The following is a 16,879-nucleotide window of genomic DNA, read 5'->3' on the forward strand; positions in this document are numbered from 1 at the left end:
TTAATCCTTTTGTTAAAGTCAATATAGAATAATACAGCTACATAATTGAATAACATGATCATTAGGAAGAATGATGATAACATACTTTCGTGGGAACTGCAGTACACGTATTTCTATCCAAAATGCACTCAGATTATTAAAGATGGTGTGCTCATTGCCCTCATCCCCATTCCCAGTGTTACTTTCTTACTTCAGGTCTGAATTTTTTTTCTTATATTCCACCTTGTCTCCTTCATTCCATTCTTGTTCCCTTTAAAGCCATCCAAAATATTATCAGAGTTTCTCTATAATGAAAATCTTAGCATCTCTCTCACTCGCTTTTGAGCCATAAATGGCTCCCCAAGGATGCTTCATAACATAAAGGGTTGGATGATTTGTGACTATTGTATCAAAGAAAGCATTTCTATTTAAATATATTGGAAAGTTTCTTGGAGTTAAATGGCTTTCTTTACCGCAAGACTACTCAGAGCCTTTAGTATTTCAAGATTCATTGGAAGCTACTAAGAGAGTGATAGGATATGCATAATAGTCCAAACATACGTATCTACAGGTCTATTTTTTTGTGGTGATCCCAACCTACTTTGCCAGTCTCGTGTTGGCCCAAATTAATGCTGGCGTTATGCTCAAGTCATTTGTATTCCTGGTGCATATCATGTGCCTCCTCATCTCACTGCGAGTTTATGCTGTTCCTTCTGCCTATTAACACTTCCTCTTTGCTCCATATAAAATGCAGTCATTTTCAAAATCCAGTTCAGCTTTTGTCATTTCTATGAAAGATCTAAGGGAGAACTATTCCCTTCCTCGTGAGCATTTTAACATTTTCTTAAAAGTTAATTATTGAACTTCTCACTGTAGGTTATTTATTTTCTCACACAAATCTTTATATTAATAGAGAAATCACACTAATGATTTAGACTTCCAGTTCAATTTAAAGGTGAATATGGAAGGTTACCATAGATGATCCCATACTCAGGAAACCATAATTATAAGATTTCATGCCGTTGAGTATTCTCTTCCCCTTGAATGTGGGCTGGCTCTGTCACTTGCTTTTGATTGCTAGACATTTGTGGAAAAGACACTGCATGACTTCTGAGGCTATGTCATAAGAAGTCTTGCAATTCTAATGGATCTCATGGAATGCTCATTCTGAGGGAAGCTAGCTACTGTGTAAGAAGGTCGACAGCCCTAAGATGAATGTGCTACAAAGAAGCCCACACTGGTTATATGGCGAGATAAGAGGAGGAGAGAGAGACCCAGCCAGTACCCTGCTATCCCAGACTTTCCAGATAAGGTACTCTCCATGTGAGAGAAGTTATCTTGTATATCTAGCCAACCACTATCTGACTTCAACTGAAAATCTATATGACAATTGGCCAACTGGGTCCATTCAACCTGGAAGTGGGGTGACGTTCACATACCTAATGCACACGTGCGCTCGCACACACACACACACACACACACACACACACAGGACGCATTCTTCCAATGTAAATGGACCAATTGGGGATGGAAACTGAAAGGACCTTAAAGATATGATTAGTAAAGTCTAAGTTAAAATGTCAATTGACTTCTTTCAGTTGTGCATTTTAAGGTTGGAGACAAGAAATATGAATAAAGAAAAAAAGCTGTCAAATTTTCAAGTAACATCCAGAGGAAGTACGGCTGGTAGTATTGTTAGATTCAAAAATAAAGATGTTTGTCATTTCCAACTTCTCTGTTCAGCAAAAGACTCTCAAAAGAAGAAATGGCCCCGAGCTATGCAAAAAACAAAAACAAAAACAAAAACCCAAAAACTCCGCATGCTACCAGGAACACATTGTCTCTGGGTAAATATTTTAAGATTCTTTGGTAAGATCTCAAAAATATTTATAGCATGCTTGGTAAACCCTCTCAGGTACAACATGGCTAGGCAAGCTTTTTTTTCTGGAAAGGGCCAGATAGTAAATATTATAGGTTTTGTTGACTATGTAAAGTCGGTGTCCTATATCCTTTGTTCATTTGTTTATTGCGGCATAATACCCATAACATAAAGTTTACTATTAGTGACATTTAACCCACAGTGTTGTGTGACCATCACCACTATCTAGTTACAGACATTTTTCTCACTCTAAAAGGAAAAGCCACACTCACCGGGCAGCCACTCAATAGTGCCTTCTCCTCCTCCCCTCTGACAACCACTTTCTGACTGACTTTCTGACTACTTTTTGACTCTGTGGATTTTCCCTTTCTGAATATTTTACATAAATGGAATCACACAGCAGGTGGTCTTTTGTGTCTGCCATCTTTTCCTGAATATAAAGCTTTCAGGATCATCCCTGGTGAACCATGTATCAGCATTCCGTTCCTTTTTTTTTTTTTTTTAAATATTTTTATTTATTTCTAGGAGAGAGAGAGAGAGACAGCGTGAGCAGGGGAGGGTCAGAGAGAGAGGGAGACACAGAATCTGAAACAGGCTCCAGGCTCCGAGCTGGCAGTCAGCACAGAGCCCGACGCGGGGCTCGAACCCACGAACCGCGAGATCATGACCTAAGCGAAAGTCGGACGCTCAACCAACTAAGCCACCCAGGTGCCCCCATTCCGTTCCTTTTTATGGCCAAATCGTAAATATTCCGACGTGTGGAAATGGCACGTTTTGTTTATTCACTCTAGCGCCCTGATATTTGGGTTGTTTCACCTTTTGGCTATTGTGAATAATGCTGATTTAGGCAGTGATGTGTGTGTTCTCTCTTGTTGTCAGTTCTTTAGGCTAGACGCCCAAGAATAGAATTACTGAAGCAAACGCGATTCTTAAACAGAATTTCCTGAGGAGCTGCTACATGGCTTCCCGCCACAGCTCACCGTTTTACATTCATAGCGGCAACAGCGAGTTTTCGGATTTCTCCAAGTTTTTGCCAGCACTCATTCTTTTCTGATTTAATATTTTAAGGTTTTGAATTATTGCCATCCTAAAGAGAGTAGAGTGGTATCTCCTTTTGGTTTTGATTTGTCATTTCCTTGATGACTAAGGGTGCTGAGCTTATGTTCATGTGCTGGTAGCCACTTATATATCATCATAAGTAAAATGTGTAATTCATTGGAGTCTTTTATCCATTTTAAATTAGGTTGTTTGTGGGTTGTTTGTTGAGGTGTAGGAATTCTTTATGTATTTTGGACATTAAACTCTTATCAGATATATCATTTGAAAATGTTTTCTCCCATTCTGTGTTTTTTCAATTTTAATTCAGTTGAGTTAATATACAGTGTTATATTAGTTGCAAGTATATAAGATAGTGATTCAAAAATCCTATACATTATCAGTGCTTATCATGATAATTGTACTCTTTTTTTTAAGTTTCTTTATTTATTTTTGAGAGAGAGAAAGAGCGAGTGAGCATGTGAGCAAGGAGGGGAGGGGCAGAGAGAGAGCGAGAGAGAATCCCAAGCAGGCTCCACACTTTCAGCACAGAGCCTGACATGGGGTTTGATCTCACAAATTGAATTGTTAGATTGTGACCTGAGCTGAAACTAAGAGTCGGACACTTAACCGACTGAGCGATCAGGGTTTCCCACGTAATCCTCTTCACATGTTTTAACCATCCCTCTACCCATCTCCCTTCTGGCAACTGTCAGTTTGTCCTCTACAATTAAGAGTCTTTTTTGGTTTGCCTTTTTTCTTTGCTTTGCTTTCTTAAATTCCGCATATGAATGAAATCATATGGTATTTGTCTTTTTCTGACTGACTTATTTCACTTAGCATTAAATTCTCTGCATCCATCTTTGTTATTGCAAATGGCCAGATTTCATTCTTTCTTTTTTTATGGCTAAACAATATTCCATTGTGTGTGTGTGTGTGTGTGCGTGTGTGTGTGCGTGCATGCGTGCTCACACGCCCTTGTGTGTGTGTGTATCATCTTCTTTATCTATTCATCTTCTTTATCTTATTCATCTATTGATGGACAATACCTGGGCTGCTTCCATAACTTGGCTTTTGTAAATTGTGCTGCTATAAAGAACATAGGGGTGCACATATGTTTTTGAATTAGTGTTTTTGTATTCTGTGGGTAAGTATCCAGCTGTGGAATTATTATATCACAAGGTATTTCTATTTTTAATTCTTGAGGAACCTCCATACTGTTTTCCACAGTGGCTGCACCAGTTTGCATTCCCACCAACAGTGCAAAAGGGTTCCTTTTTTCTCCGTATCCTCACCGACACTTGTTCTTTCTTATGTTGTCAGTGGACTTATTTTCCCTCTATTGATAGTGTACTTTGATGCACAAACATTATAAAGTTTAATGAAGTCTGATTTATCTATTTTTCTTTCGTTCCTTGTCTTTTTAGTGTCATACCTAAAAAAACACTATCAAATCCAGTGTCTGTAAGACTTATGTCGTTGTGTTTTTGAGATAATTTTATTATTTCAGCTCTTATTTTTTATTTTGAATCCATTTTGGCTTAATGTTCATGTATATTATGGGGTAAGAGTCTAACCTCATTCTCTTTTACGTAGCTGTTGAGTTGTCTCAGCACCATTTATTGAAGAGATTATTCTTTCTCCATTAAATGGTGCTAGAATCCTTATTGAGGATCATTGACAAAAGATGTAGGAGTCTTTTTTCTGGACTCTCAATTCTATTCCATTGATCTACATGTCTACCCTTATGTCAGTACCATGATGCTTTGATTTCTATAGGTTTATAGTAAGTTTGAAATTGGGAAGTGTTAGTGTGATGGTTAATATTATGTATCAACTTTGCTAGACCAAAGGATGCCTGGATATCTGAATAACCGTTATTCCTGGGTGTGCCTATGAGGTGTTTCTGGAAGAGATCAGCATTTGAATTGGTAGATTAAATAAAGCAGATTGCTCTCCCCACTCTTGTTGGGCATTATGCAATCCTGTGAGGATCTGAAAAGAACAAAAAGGCAGAGGAAGGGAGAATTCTCTTTCTCTGCCTGAAGTTTTGATCTGGGGCAGCTGTCTTCTTAAATCTCAGATACTGGTTTTCAGGCCTTTGAACTTTTATCAATGGTATAAGTTCCTCATAGTAGCACTCCTGGGTCTTCAGCTTGCCCATGGCAGGTGGTGAGATATCTATATCTGTATCTATATCTATATCATCTATATCTATATCTATATCTATATCTATATCTATATCTATATCTATATCTATATCTATATCTATAATCTATCTAATCTATCTGAATCTATCTATCTATTTATCTAGATANTATATCTATATCTATATCTATATCTATATCTATATCTATAATCTATCTAATCTATCTGAATCTATCTATCTATTTATCTAGATATATCTCCTATTGGTTTGGTCTTTCTGGAAAATCCTAGCCATTCCCATTTTTGACAAAAAGGCTATTGAAGTTTTGATTGGTATTGAACTGGATTTGTAGATCACTTTGGGTAATATTACCACCTTAGCGATATTGAGTCTTCCAGTCCATGAACACAGGATGTTGTTCCTGCCCATATCCCCAGACAAATATCCTACTTGCCAGTGACCCCTTGTAATTAGGTTATTGGTAAGGCTAGACATCAAAGAGGGCTTCTTGATGATTTTGTCCCTTAGCCATATTTATCCTAGGAGACATCTCTCTTGATACAAAATAGCAAACAGAGGGTTTGGCCAAGCATACAGCAGCCACCTTTAGCTAAGCTCAACATGTAGTCACTCACAAATTTAAAAGTTGTCCCTACAAAACAGAATGGCCCTTGATGTCCTGCTGCAGCTCAAGGAGGAACCTATGCTTTATTAAAAAGGAGTGCTATAAAGTGTATATACTCCAGATTACTACAAAAATATTATGGAGTAACTGGAAGACATGAATACTCAAATTGGTGTTTAAAACGATCCCTCTCTTTCCTTTAGTGATTGGCTAAACTCCTGGACTGGAAGAAGATTTTGGTCAACTATCAAAGGTCTTTTATTTGGGCTTCTCTTACTAATGATAATAATAATAATAATTTTTATTTTGTTGTCTCTTCCAATGTCTCTCCACCTGGTGCCAAGATTTATTTGCTGCCATAACTTTAAGCCAACACATGATCCTTTCTACTCAGAGAGATTCATAGATGTTGTTTACTTTGGATTTGGCTGCCTCTGCCCTTCATAATCCCTACATACAAATTCCCAACTAACCAATGTTGACCCAGAGGTAGGGACATCTCTATGCCCTTCATTCAGTAGGAAGAAGCTACTGAAGAGGAAACCTCTACCCAAATGCCAAAGATTTGTCATTGTTGAACTCTGAAGGGGTTTATATAGAGGCTACTTTTAGGCAACAGGCTTGAGCAGTGAAAAGTTGATCAAGGCAAAAGGATCCACAGTGACAACCAATATGAATGAAAACAGACAAGCAAACAGGCTCATTGAGCAACGCACCTCAAAATAGCTGTAGGCCCTAACTGACCAATTACAACACAGTTTCTAAAGTTACCAAAAAAGGGAAAATTTCATACATTTCCATATTCCCTCACTCTGCCCTATCGCTGTGGCTCTTCATGCCTGCCTCATCACAGACAGTCTCTCCCTTCCTGTTCTGCCTGCTGCTCCCTGTGGTGTATTCAATAAATTCCTATCTCCTCTATTCTGACTTGAGTGAATTCTTTCACTGCCCACTCAGCTGGCCTCCACCCGGTTGGGTTGCCCCACATTAAGCGGCTCCCCTATCCAATCAGGAGACCCCACAGTTCCATTTATTTAACTTCTTTACTTTCTTTCAACAATGTTTCATAGTTTTCAATGTTTTGCTCTTTTTTGTTCATTTGTTTGTTTGGTTGGTTTTTACAATTCTTTCAAAAATTTAAAGCTATTATTAGCTTGCAGGCCTAACCAAAACAAGCTGTGGGTTGGATTTGGCCTGTGGGCCATACTTTGCTGCACTGTGGTAGAGAAAACAGCTTCTAAGAATCCTAATGACATGCCTCCTAAGCCTCTATGGTAGAAAATTAGGTTTCTAAGAATCTCAAGTATGTTTCCTCATTGCACCTTGACTCCCAGCCCAAGGAAAAAAAGAACATCTTGAAGAGATTTTTGGCTTTGATATTTGTCTTCCAGATTACAGTATAATTTTATACACAGGGAGCCCACAGTGTTTTTGAAGGAATTATACTTGTTTGGACTAAAAGGAAGGGATGGAGTTCCAAACAAAAGAGGCTTTGTGGTCCCAATTCTTATAATCAGGAAAAAGGTATAAAAAGTTACTCAGTAGCAAACATGGGCCTTTGCTTGTCAAAATGAAGGCTGACTGAGATGGTGGAACCAAAAGCCCAAAGAGTGGCATTAAGACCAGTGATAATTATGATAGGGTTTGGGGGGAGATTCTGATTAGAGACTGGCAACATTTGCTCAACTGTATTTCAGAATTGCTATAGACCAGTTACTGTTAATGTGTCTACCATTCTCCCACACCTTTTTTAATGAGCATCAATTTCCACTCCACTGGACTAAGTATCTCCATTGTTTGTTTGGTATGTCAGGAGGTGGGACAGACCACCTGTTCGCAGGTCTTTATACTGAGAGAAGTACACTTAAGGACACTCACTGATATGTGAATCTGATTTAGATGAATGATCTTAATGTGTGACCCTGATTCTATAATAGGAGGAGACTTTCGGTGACTTTGTGAGAAGTGTGTGCATATTAGAAGAAGGTGAATGATTGTTGAGAAAGATGGGAGGAATGTAAATGACTTGTTGCCAGAGAGATGAAAGATTGCTGTAAATTCTTTGTCACACTCCCCATCAACAATCACTCTTCCTGCCCATTAAACCTGGGCTGGCCATAGGGATGGTAGTGGAGTGATCTACCCTGGTTTCAGTCCTAAGCCCTAAGAAGGCCTAGAAACTTCAGCTTTTATACTATGTGGGAACAAATGAAAAGAGAAAACCATATGGAGAACATGGCTTGACACTGTAGACAAAAGACAGGCTCCATTGTCCTAGTGTCTGGCACCTCAGGTAAGTATCTCCAGTGACTCTAATCAGACTGCAATTACATGAGAGACCCCAGAGAGGTCAGCAAGAAAAACTTACCCAGTTGAGCCCAATCTAGAGAACCATGAGAGATTATGAAGTAGGTTTTGCTTTAAGTCATTAAGTTTGGGGTTACATTGTTATTCAATGATAGATAAGCACAAAAATTGAAAACGCTTCTAGGCTTAAATACGTAAACAAAATGAATGCAGCTACATAAGTAACATGAATGAAGCTACTAATTCTACAAGAATAACTATGTGCAATATGAATATTAAAACAAAGACATGCAACAATAATTTCACACACATTACAATCTATACCGGATAACTAGAAGCAGATAAAGAGCAGATGCCTCAGCGAGGCTCATGTAACAACAGCTGTTTCTCTCATCCATATATTGCAGAACCAATAAGAAGCTGGATTACTTCTGGATGAGCCAAAGGAAGGCTCTTGATCATTAAGGAAAAATTTCTCCTGAAGTTAACAATGAAGCTAAAAATAGCTCTTCTGTTGAAGAATATAAAAGAGCACCAAAGCATCAAGAGGGAGATGGGTATATCGGGTAACACGTCTTTAATATCTAATACTTTTGTGTCTTAGAAGCCCAGCAGAAGAATGGATTCCACCATAGACTTAGCCCAAAAATTTCCCCTTGGCATTAGCCAGAGTACAACAAGAAATGCAACTCTTCCAATACATCTGTTATTATCTGCCGGATTGTGAGTCAGACGGTGGTAATGCCGACTGAGTCTCTGATCACTTGCTTTGGTAGGTCTATGGTAGTGCCATCCTTGGCTCAGAAGTTTCTCTGTTTTGTGATCATGGAAAACCAGTGAGTACTTAATCTGCTCTTGCATGTAGGCATTGCTGAGAGATATGGCAGAAGTAATGCCAGCTCAGTGAATAGCAGACTTGAGCTGACATTTGAAATGAGCAGTGAAAGGAGAAAGAAAATTGATCCAAGGATCTCTTGGAGAATGTGTGACTCTTGATTTTGGGGTTGTGAGTTCAAGCCCCATTTTGGGTATAGAGATTACTTAAATAAACTTAAAAAAATTGATCCAAGACTTGCCTTGGCATTTTAACATGGCTGTGTACAGATGCTTGTGAGCTACTCAAGAATGACTCCATCTTAGTCAATTTTGGGTCCCTGATATATATTATAAAGAAGTGCCAAATGATCTTATTAAATTAGTTTAGATGAGAAGCAATATATTATAGTGATTAAAACTTAAAAGCATGGACTCTGCAATCAGACTACCTGTGTTTAAATGCCCGCACTAAAAGTACCAGCTGTGTGATCTTGGACAAGTTACTTAACATTTCCAGGTCTTTAATTTCTTCTCCTGTAAAGTGAGAATTATGCATGTATCACCTGGGGTTGTTGTGAGAATTAAATGAATTAATGTATACAAAATGCTTAGAAAAATCATAGGCTCAGAAGAGAAGTTGAATCAGTTTTTCCAAGGTCACACAGCTAGTAAGTGATACATCCAGGATATGTTACTAGGTTGTCTAATTTAAAATGAGGTCTCTTAACCTAATTATCTTCTCATATGCCATAATAAATAATATTGAAATGTAATTAAACACTTAAAAACTAATCTGTATTGCAGGTTTTTACTTTTGACTGATATAGAACACACTTTAGTATTGTTGGGAAGTCATCTTTAAGGAAATCACTTATGTTGAGTTTGCTCAGGTCTTTTCAAAGATGTTGATAATATACTTTTGACAAATAACTTACACTTTTGGATAAAATATCTTAAACTATACTGTAGTTTATATTTCCTAGATTCATATATGTCTTCCTAGATTTTTTTATAGCACCATCCTAATTATTCCTCATCACTCAGGCAGCTAAGGAAGTAGTGTTCTAAAATGAAGAGATTCAAGGGCCATGCCACCATTTTTATTTATATCATGTTAGAATATTTTTCTGCACATTTATGTGCACAGAAACTTCTTTAGGTAGTCATAGGAAATAACGGGTGGAAGTGCAGACATGAATAGAATCAAGATTATTTTTACTATTTATAGAATGAAGTAAAAGGCTGAAAAAAATAATTAGTTTGAATAATTTTGGAGTGCTAAATTGCAAATTATTAAAAATTAATTCATTAAACCTAAGAAGTGAACAGCAAAAGTAAAACAGAGGGGAAAAAATAGGCTATTTCTGTCAGAAGCAAAATACACAAACAACTTTCTGTGATGATTTTGCTAATGGAACTGTTCTGAACCAGGACTGTGGAACACAGTAAAATCCCTTGATTGTCTGTAGCTTTATTTTATTTAAAGAAAGCAAGCAGATCTTTGTCATTGACAAAAGAAACATGAAGTTATATTTATAATACCAGATAATAGCTTGAAATCCAACAGTTACTACACAGATGCAGGGCATTGAGCTACCTTTCTTTAACGAGGGGACCTGTGCATCTTTGTACATCGTTGAGAGGATGTGCTCTTAAACTTTCCTTATATTTTTACCCTCTTATTGTTCACTCAGGGAATCACTGTGTTACCTTTTCAGTATTTTGTTTTCACAATAAGACTGTAGTTCATGTTTATCAGGAATTTGGTAACATTCATTCTTTCTCTCAAGTAAGACAGGGTGCTAGAGAAGGTTTACTTTGGGTGACGGAAATTACATGTGGATACACCCACAGGCCAGAGCAACCCTGCTCAGAACCTATTACTTCTGGATTATGCTGGACACCTGATCTTTCTGGGAATTTCCTTTGTGACTGAGATGGGGGGGAGGGGGGCGGGTAGGTGGGGGCAGGGCATATATCCTTCTTCGTTTTGTTTTGTTTTGTTTTGTTTCTGACCTCATTTCATAGATTCTAAAACTCTGATCTGATTCTTTTCCAGAGAAGGTCTTTTCTATGTTCTGAGCTCAGAGAATCTGAACACATTGAGTTAGATTGTCCTACCTCTTATTTTATAAAGAGCCTGCATTTAGGCAGTAAAGAGGGAAAGAGCATATTGCACAGCAATGTCTATGAAAGCAAGTGCTCTGTTTGTCATTGTCTTTCCCATAGTCCCCTAATATTGTCACATACAGTAGGCTTCAATACATATTTGTCAAATGGGCTAAGAAATAAAAGAGGAAAATTAAACCATATTACACCTGTGATGTTTATTGTTTTGGTTCATTTTTTTTTAAAGCTGAGGTCTTAACGTATGAAAAAAATGGGTACATGTACTGTTTATAAATATAAGATTATGTATATGGAAAAATATAATACATGTTGTTTGGCTTATATTTTACTTTGGTTTGTAGTTATTTATTTGCATGTTAGTATTAAAACATGAAAATATAATAGAGAGTGACTGTTACAAAAATTGAAAACTAGGAATTCCAAGAGCTAACATTTTACAAATATTCTTTAACTGTGTTTTGAATATTTATTAATTCTAAAGTTAAGTTCATATTGTTAACCTGTACATTTCAATTATTATTAATTAATTTGTCTCCTAAAAACAGATGTTTGGGTGGTTCAGTTGATTAAGTGTCAGAGTCTTGATTTTGGCACAGATCCTGATCTCATGGTTCAGTTAGCGAGATCAAGACCCAAGTCGGGCTCTACACTGACAGTATGGAGCCTGCTTGGGATTTTCTCTCCATCTCTTTCTCTGAACCTTCCCCACATGCCCTTTTTCTCAAAAATAAATAAATAAACTTGAAAAAAGATGTTTAAATATAAATTAGATGTCTAACCACTTTTTAAAAATTGTAATTGCTCATATCTCTAAAGTGATTTCTATAAAGCAGATAAAATAAGAGTATTAGAAGAGAGAAAAAGGAGAAACAATCATCGCTAAACAAGATGGCAGAAATATTTCCCATCCTTCAGTTCACTTCCCATTCATGTTTCCTACTAGTTTTTAACTTACATGTCTCAGGAGGATTTCTGTGATATTTGAACAGTTAGGAAGAGTACATATAGATATTCAGGTCTATGTGCTTTATTTATTATTTGACACATTTAGAAAAAAGAGTAAAAAGATTGCAATGTGCTTATACTATGGAATTTATCATGAAAGGAAGCTACAATTAACAAACAAAAAAATGTCGTTTTACTAAAAATCTCCCTATTAATTAAGACAGACTCTAGGTGGTCATGTAGCATTAATTGTTACTATTGTTTATTTTTCACATTTTTTTCAGAAAATGAATAGCAAAGAAGTTCAAGAAAAGAGCATTGCTGTTTTCTTTCCATATTCTGTGGTGTTTTAACTCCCTTAAACCTAGTATGATAGCAAATAAAAGGATATTCCAAAAGGTCTTAACTTTATAAAAAGTTAATCCCAGTTCATAGACTACTTCTCATAAATAGTATCATTATTTACACATATAAAAGAGCTAAAGTATATGAAAATCAGTGAGTTTCCTACACTCCTCTTAGAAGAAGGAAACTTTGCTTTCCTCTCTTCCTCTGTTTCTCAACAACAATATAGTGCTCATATTTGACAGTAACCTCATTTGGACATAGTGGTTTTGTATTTGACCTATCATTATGCTCCCAATTTAGTACTTATTATTCTATGGAAGAGACTCACTTCTTTCAGAGATAAAGAGAGTTCAGAGAAGAGGTTACACAAAAATGGTTTACACATTAATGATAGTCCTTTACCATCTTCATTTAGATAGTTTATAAAATTATTTGGGATGGCAGTGTAATGGTCTCTCTACTTAACTAATAGAACTATCTAAGGTATTCATGGCAGCTATGTCAGTAGGTCAGGGCAAGAGAAATTTTTCATCTTTGTAAGGTAGTAAAGAGCTTTCAGACTCTGGTATATGTATCATTGAACTGCTGAGACTGGAAATTCAGGTTATTATAGCATTAGTTTAATGCATTTGCTACACCTCTCTAAAATAGGCACAGATATAGAGTATGCCTTAAGTCTCTTGGTCAAATGGAAACCAAGAGCTTAGTTTGATATAGATATGACCATTTTGAATTTGAAAATACAGCAACCCAATGGAGCATAGAAAACAGAAACTTCTGCTGTTTCTAACTATGTAAACAGGGCAAACTGATTTGCCTGAAATTCATGATTTTATCAGGTTTCTCTTTTGAAAGCTTATGGCTATGTCCCATTATGTTGTTGTTGTTAATTTGGATTAACATAATGCAATATGCTAATAGCTACTATCTGAAAGATTATGGGAATGGGAAATGATAAAGGAGAAAATAAAATCAACCTGAATTTTACTAAAAGTTATTGGAGAAAGAGTTTAGAAAAGAAACTCTCGTATTCTCCAAACTCCATTAACACAATGGAAGAAGACTCTGTGTGTGTGTGTGTGTGTGTGTGTGTGTGTGTGTGTGTGTGATCTTGATATGCTCACAGTTGGTTGAAGATTGATTGGCAGTAACAGCTGCCACCAGTGTCAACAATCAACTACAATGAAGTGTAGCAACCCCCCAACTGTTTTCCATTCAAATGAGTTATGAGTTCTCACCGTTCAGAATCACTCTCATTTAAAAAAAAAAAAAATCATAAGTCGAGTTGTGAGAATTGGGGAATATCCACCTGGCAGGGAAATTTTCATGCTTTGGAAAAAAAAGGAAAAAAGAGATTATACTAGATCAATCAAAGTCACTAGAAAATGTTAAAGTAGGAAAAAATCAGAGCAGTAAGAAATAACAAAAAAGAAATCCAGGGGAACCCATTAATGAGCATGAGTGTCAGTTTTTCTTGGTTCAAGGACTCTGCCACAATGGATTAGAACATGGAACACCATATCAGAAATGCACGGAGGCAACTGCAAAGCGACGAGGGGCCCACCAGACCCCCAACATCAAAGCCTAGTTGGAGAAAAAAATGCTTAGTTCCTTGTAGCCTAATCCAACATTACACACTTCTTTCAAACATCAAAAATGCTGCTCAGCCTTTGGATTGCTGGGCATTCTTACTACTAATCCAGCCTTAATTATAAAAATGTTATACTCCCTCAGTTTCCTGCCCTCTGCACCATCAAATGCCTGTTTGGAAGGAGAAGCATTGAGACGAGGTAAAGGGAAATTAGGGAATGCTATATGGTAAAAGAGAATTGTTTCTTAGTGGTCAGAGCTAGCTAGTATGTTCTAGAAGCATCTGTATGTAAAGATCTTTTTCATAGATATATTAACTTGATTTCAAATTGTTCCTTAGGCAAATGAGGTGGTTTTTGTTTTTCTTTCTTAACTCTCCTCGATATACTGAAACTTTTTCTCACTCTTAGGTATCTCCAATGGTGTTGAACACCCACAGATCACTTCAGGCTACTCATCTCAAAAGGTCAAGGCCACATATTTCTTCCAAACAGATTGTACCCACATTGATTTGTGGTCTTTTTGTTCCCTCAGGTCTAAAAGCACATGCCATTTGTGCCATACACTTGAACTTGAATGATGCCATGTCACAATGTTACATACATTACCTTGAGAGAAAAATTAATAAATTATTCTAGACAATTCCCATGAATATCCTGTTTATGGCTTCCTACTCCTATTCTTAACAATTAACATGATCTTATTCTTTCTCTTCCCATAATGTCTCCTTAAATGCTTGCAGACAATTACCATGTCTCTCTTCAATTGTCTCTCCTCTAGCCTGAACATGCCCATTGCTCACAGGTCTGTCTTATTTCCAAACCTTTTATCAGTTCAGTTGCTTTCCTTTGAACTCACTCCAGTTTGTCTTTCTTTTCAAACATATGATATCCAAAACAGAACACAACGCTCAAGTAGGCCTAGATGGAGCAACTCAAAGCAGTAAATGTGGGCTCTTTCTTTTTGCATTCCGCTTAAAATCTAGTTGCATTAAAGTCTTTACCTTTATTGGAAATAGATTTTTTTTAATCCTTCCAAGTTTATTGCCCACAGTCTGGAACACCAGAGCCTTTGGTGCTATTAAACTCCCTCTTATGTTAATGTGAACAGATTATTCCTTCATATAACTATTTTATATATGATTTCAAGGAATTTTTTTCTAATGCAATAAAAGTCATTCTGTATTAATATCTCCCTTCAGTGGTATTTATAATCACTATTACTTTTCTGTTGCTCATGAACATGTTTAGTATTTGATATCTTTTGAATTGTTTCCAATTTACAACACATCGTTGAATTATATGGTGGAGAAGACAGTGTCTAATGTACATTTTCTTTAAACTGAGCATTGGTCTATTAACAATTATTCTGCTGCCCAGCCCAGAAACAATAGGCTATCCATCTTTTAGTAGTTTCCTCTAATCCATATTTCTCTGGTTTCTCTATAAGAATGCCACCCCCTGCTTTTGAAAAGAGGACAGGTGTTAAGTGACAGCTGCAGTAGGTCTCTTCTGGCAATTTCCCAGCTATGAGTATCCTTCTCTCCAGCCCTCTCCCCACCAAGCCCGATCCCCAATTTTCCTCACCTCCTTCACAGACCCCAGGCATGTTACAGTTGGAATTGAAAAGCCTACAATCCAAATTGTGATGTATAATGGTTAGTTATCTATAAAGTCCTTTTATTTGTAAATTTACTAGAAAAGGATGATGACTTTAGCATATGTATTCCTTAAGAAAACTACTACTGTAAGAAATGGGTTGAGTAGCTAGCAATGGACTATTTGAGGAAGGAAAATATATTCATGATATGAGATTCTCATAAATTATATCTATGAGACATCTAAGAGACATTTTTTCTTTGCCAACACCTGAGAGTCTATCTAAACAGTGCCAAAATCAATTTATTTCTGAGTAGCAGAATGTGAATATTTCTAACAAGGTGTCCTTTATAGGAAGAGTGAGAGCTGTATCAGCAATGTTCTGAGTCATAGTCTTGCCTGGTCACTTATAAGCACAAAAAGTTACTTTGAAATCTTGTATTTTATCCAAAGAATTCACATGGATTTTGCAATTTATTCCATAATATGCTCACGGTTGTTTTCATAAAAAAGTAATATTTTGCATTCAATACCAGTTAAATTCTTATATTGATTTTTTTCTTTTGCCAAACATGTGAATCCAAGATTTATCCTGATATTGTAATATGTAATATATTTATTGTTTGTTTGTTTATTATGTTATTCTCACCCCAAAAGCTAAGTGCTGGGGAGTCAAAAATCCCCCACAAGGTCCAGAGTAGTGATTGGCATTTACATGCGTGCTACACAAACACTTGTTGAAAGACTAATTTAACCTCACGCAGCTTTGTATGCCTCTGGTGTAGGAACACCCATAAATCTTAAACTCCCTTGTGAGATGCAGGGATTTAGATCTTCTTTGTGATCAAGATTCATCACCTAATCTTAAAGCGACTGTATCATCTAACCGATTGGAACAAATAAGCTAGATCATTTGATTTTATATGCTTCCAACATAGCCCTACACAGGTGGTACTTCATGTCTATTTACTTGTTTGTTTTTCTTATCAAACTGAGTGGGGAGAGAACGCCTGAGGGCAGAAATAGTATATCATTTATCTTTCTATTCCCAGTTAATGAATGACTGAAGGAAGGAATAAATACACTGATGGATGAATTAATGATTCTGCCTCAGAGAGCAGGTAAGGGAATCTTATTTTTATGTGACTCATGATATGGGGCAATATATTTTTAGCCCTTTCATAATCTTAGGGCTTTTCAGTCTTGCTTCCCACTCTGCAACGCACTGACAAAAAAGTAGGTGCTCAGTGTACAGAGGGAGCACAACAAATGCTAGCTATCATCTACACTGGAATGTAAGGTAGCCTCTAGTAGTGCTCAGTGAAGGCCATTTCCTATTCTATTCTAGAACCTAGGCAACAATCTTTAATAACCTCTCTCCCTAAACACACAGGTGCATACACCAAGCTCTTATTTACTTTAATTATTCATCTTGTGACTTCTGTGCCTGCAGAGGATTCTTCACCCATTTTCACTCA

At 36.7% G+C, this 16,879-nt stretch overlaps 1 long non-coding RNA gene across 4 annotated transcripts in view; it reads left to right on the top strand.

Moving 5' to 3' along the window:
- Positions 1-16,502, top strand: part of LOC144224142 (uncharacterized) — a 42,116-nt gene extending 25,614 nt beyond the window's left edge. For 2 of the 4 annotated variants that reach the window (XR_013332954.1, XR_013332951.1), the window contains exon 5: positions 8,382-8,980. This is a non-coding gene — a long non-coding RNA (uncharacterized LOC144224142). Of the gene's footprint in view, positions 1-5,870; positions 5,921-8,381; positions 8,981-16,453 lie in introns of those variants that run through there. The other 2 variants (XR_013332952.1, XR_013332953.1) reach the window with 2 other exon arrangements.
- Positions 16,503-16,879: the final 377 nt, after the last annotated feature.

This window comes from Crocuta crocuta, unplaced genomic scaffold (assembly GCF_008692635.1).
Source record: "Crocuta crocuta isolate KB4526 unplaced genomic scaffold, BGI_CrCroc_1.0 scaffold52, whole genome shotgun sequence".
Lineage (NCBI taxonomy): Eukaryota > Metazoa > Chordata > Mammalia > Carnivora > Hyaenidae > Crocuta > Crocuta crocuta.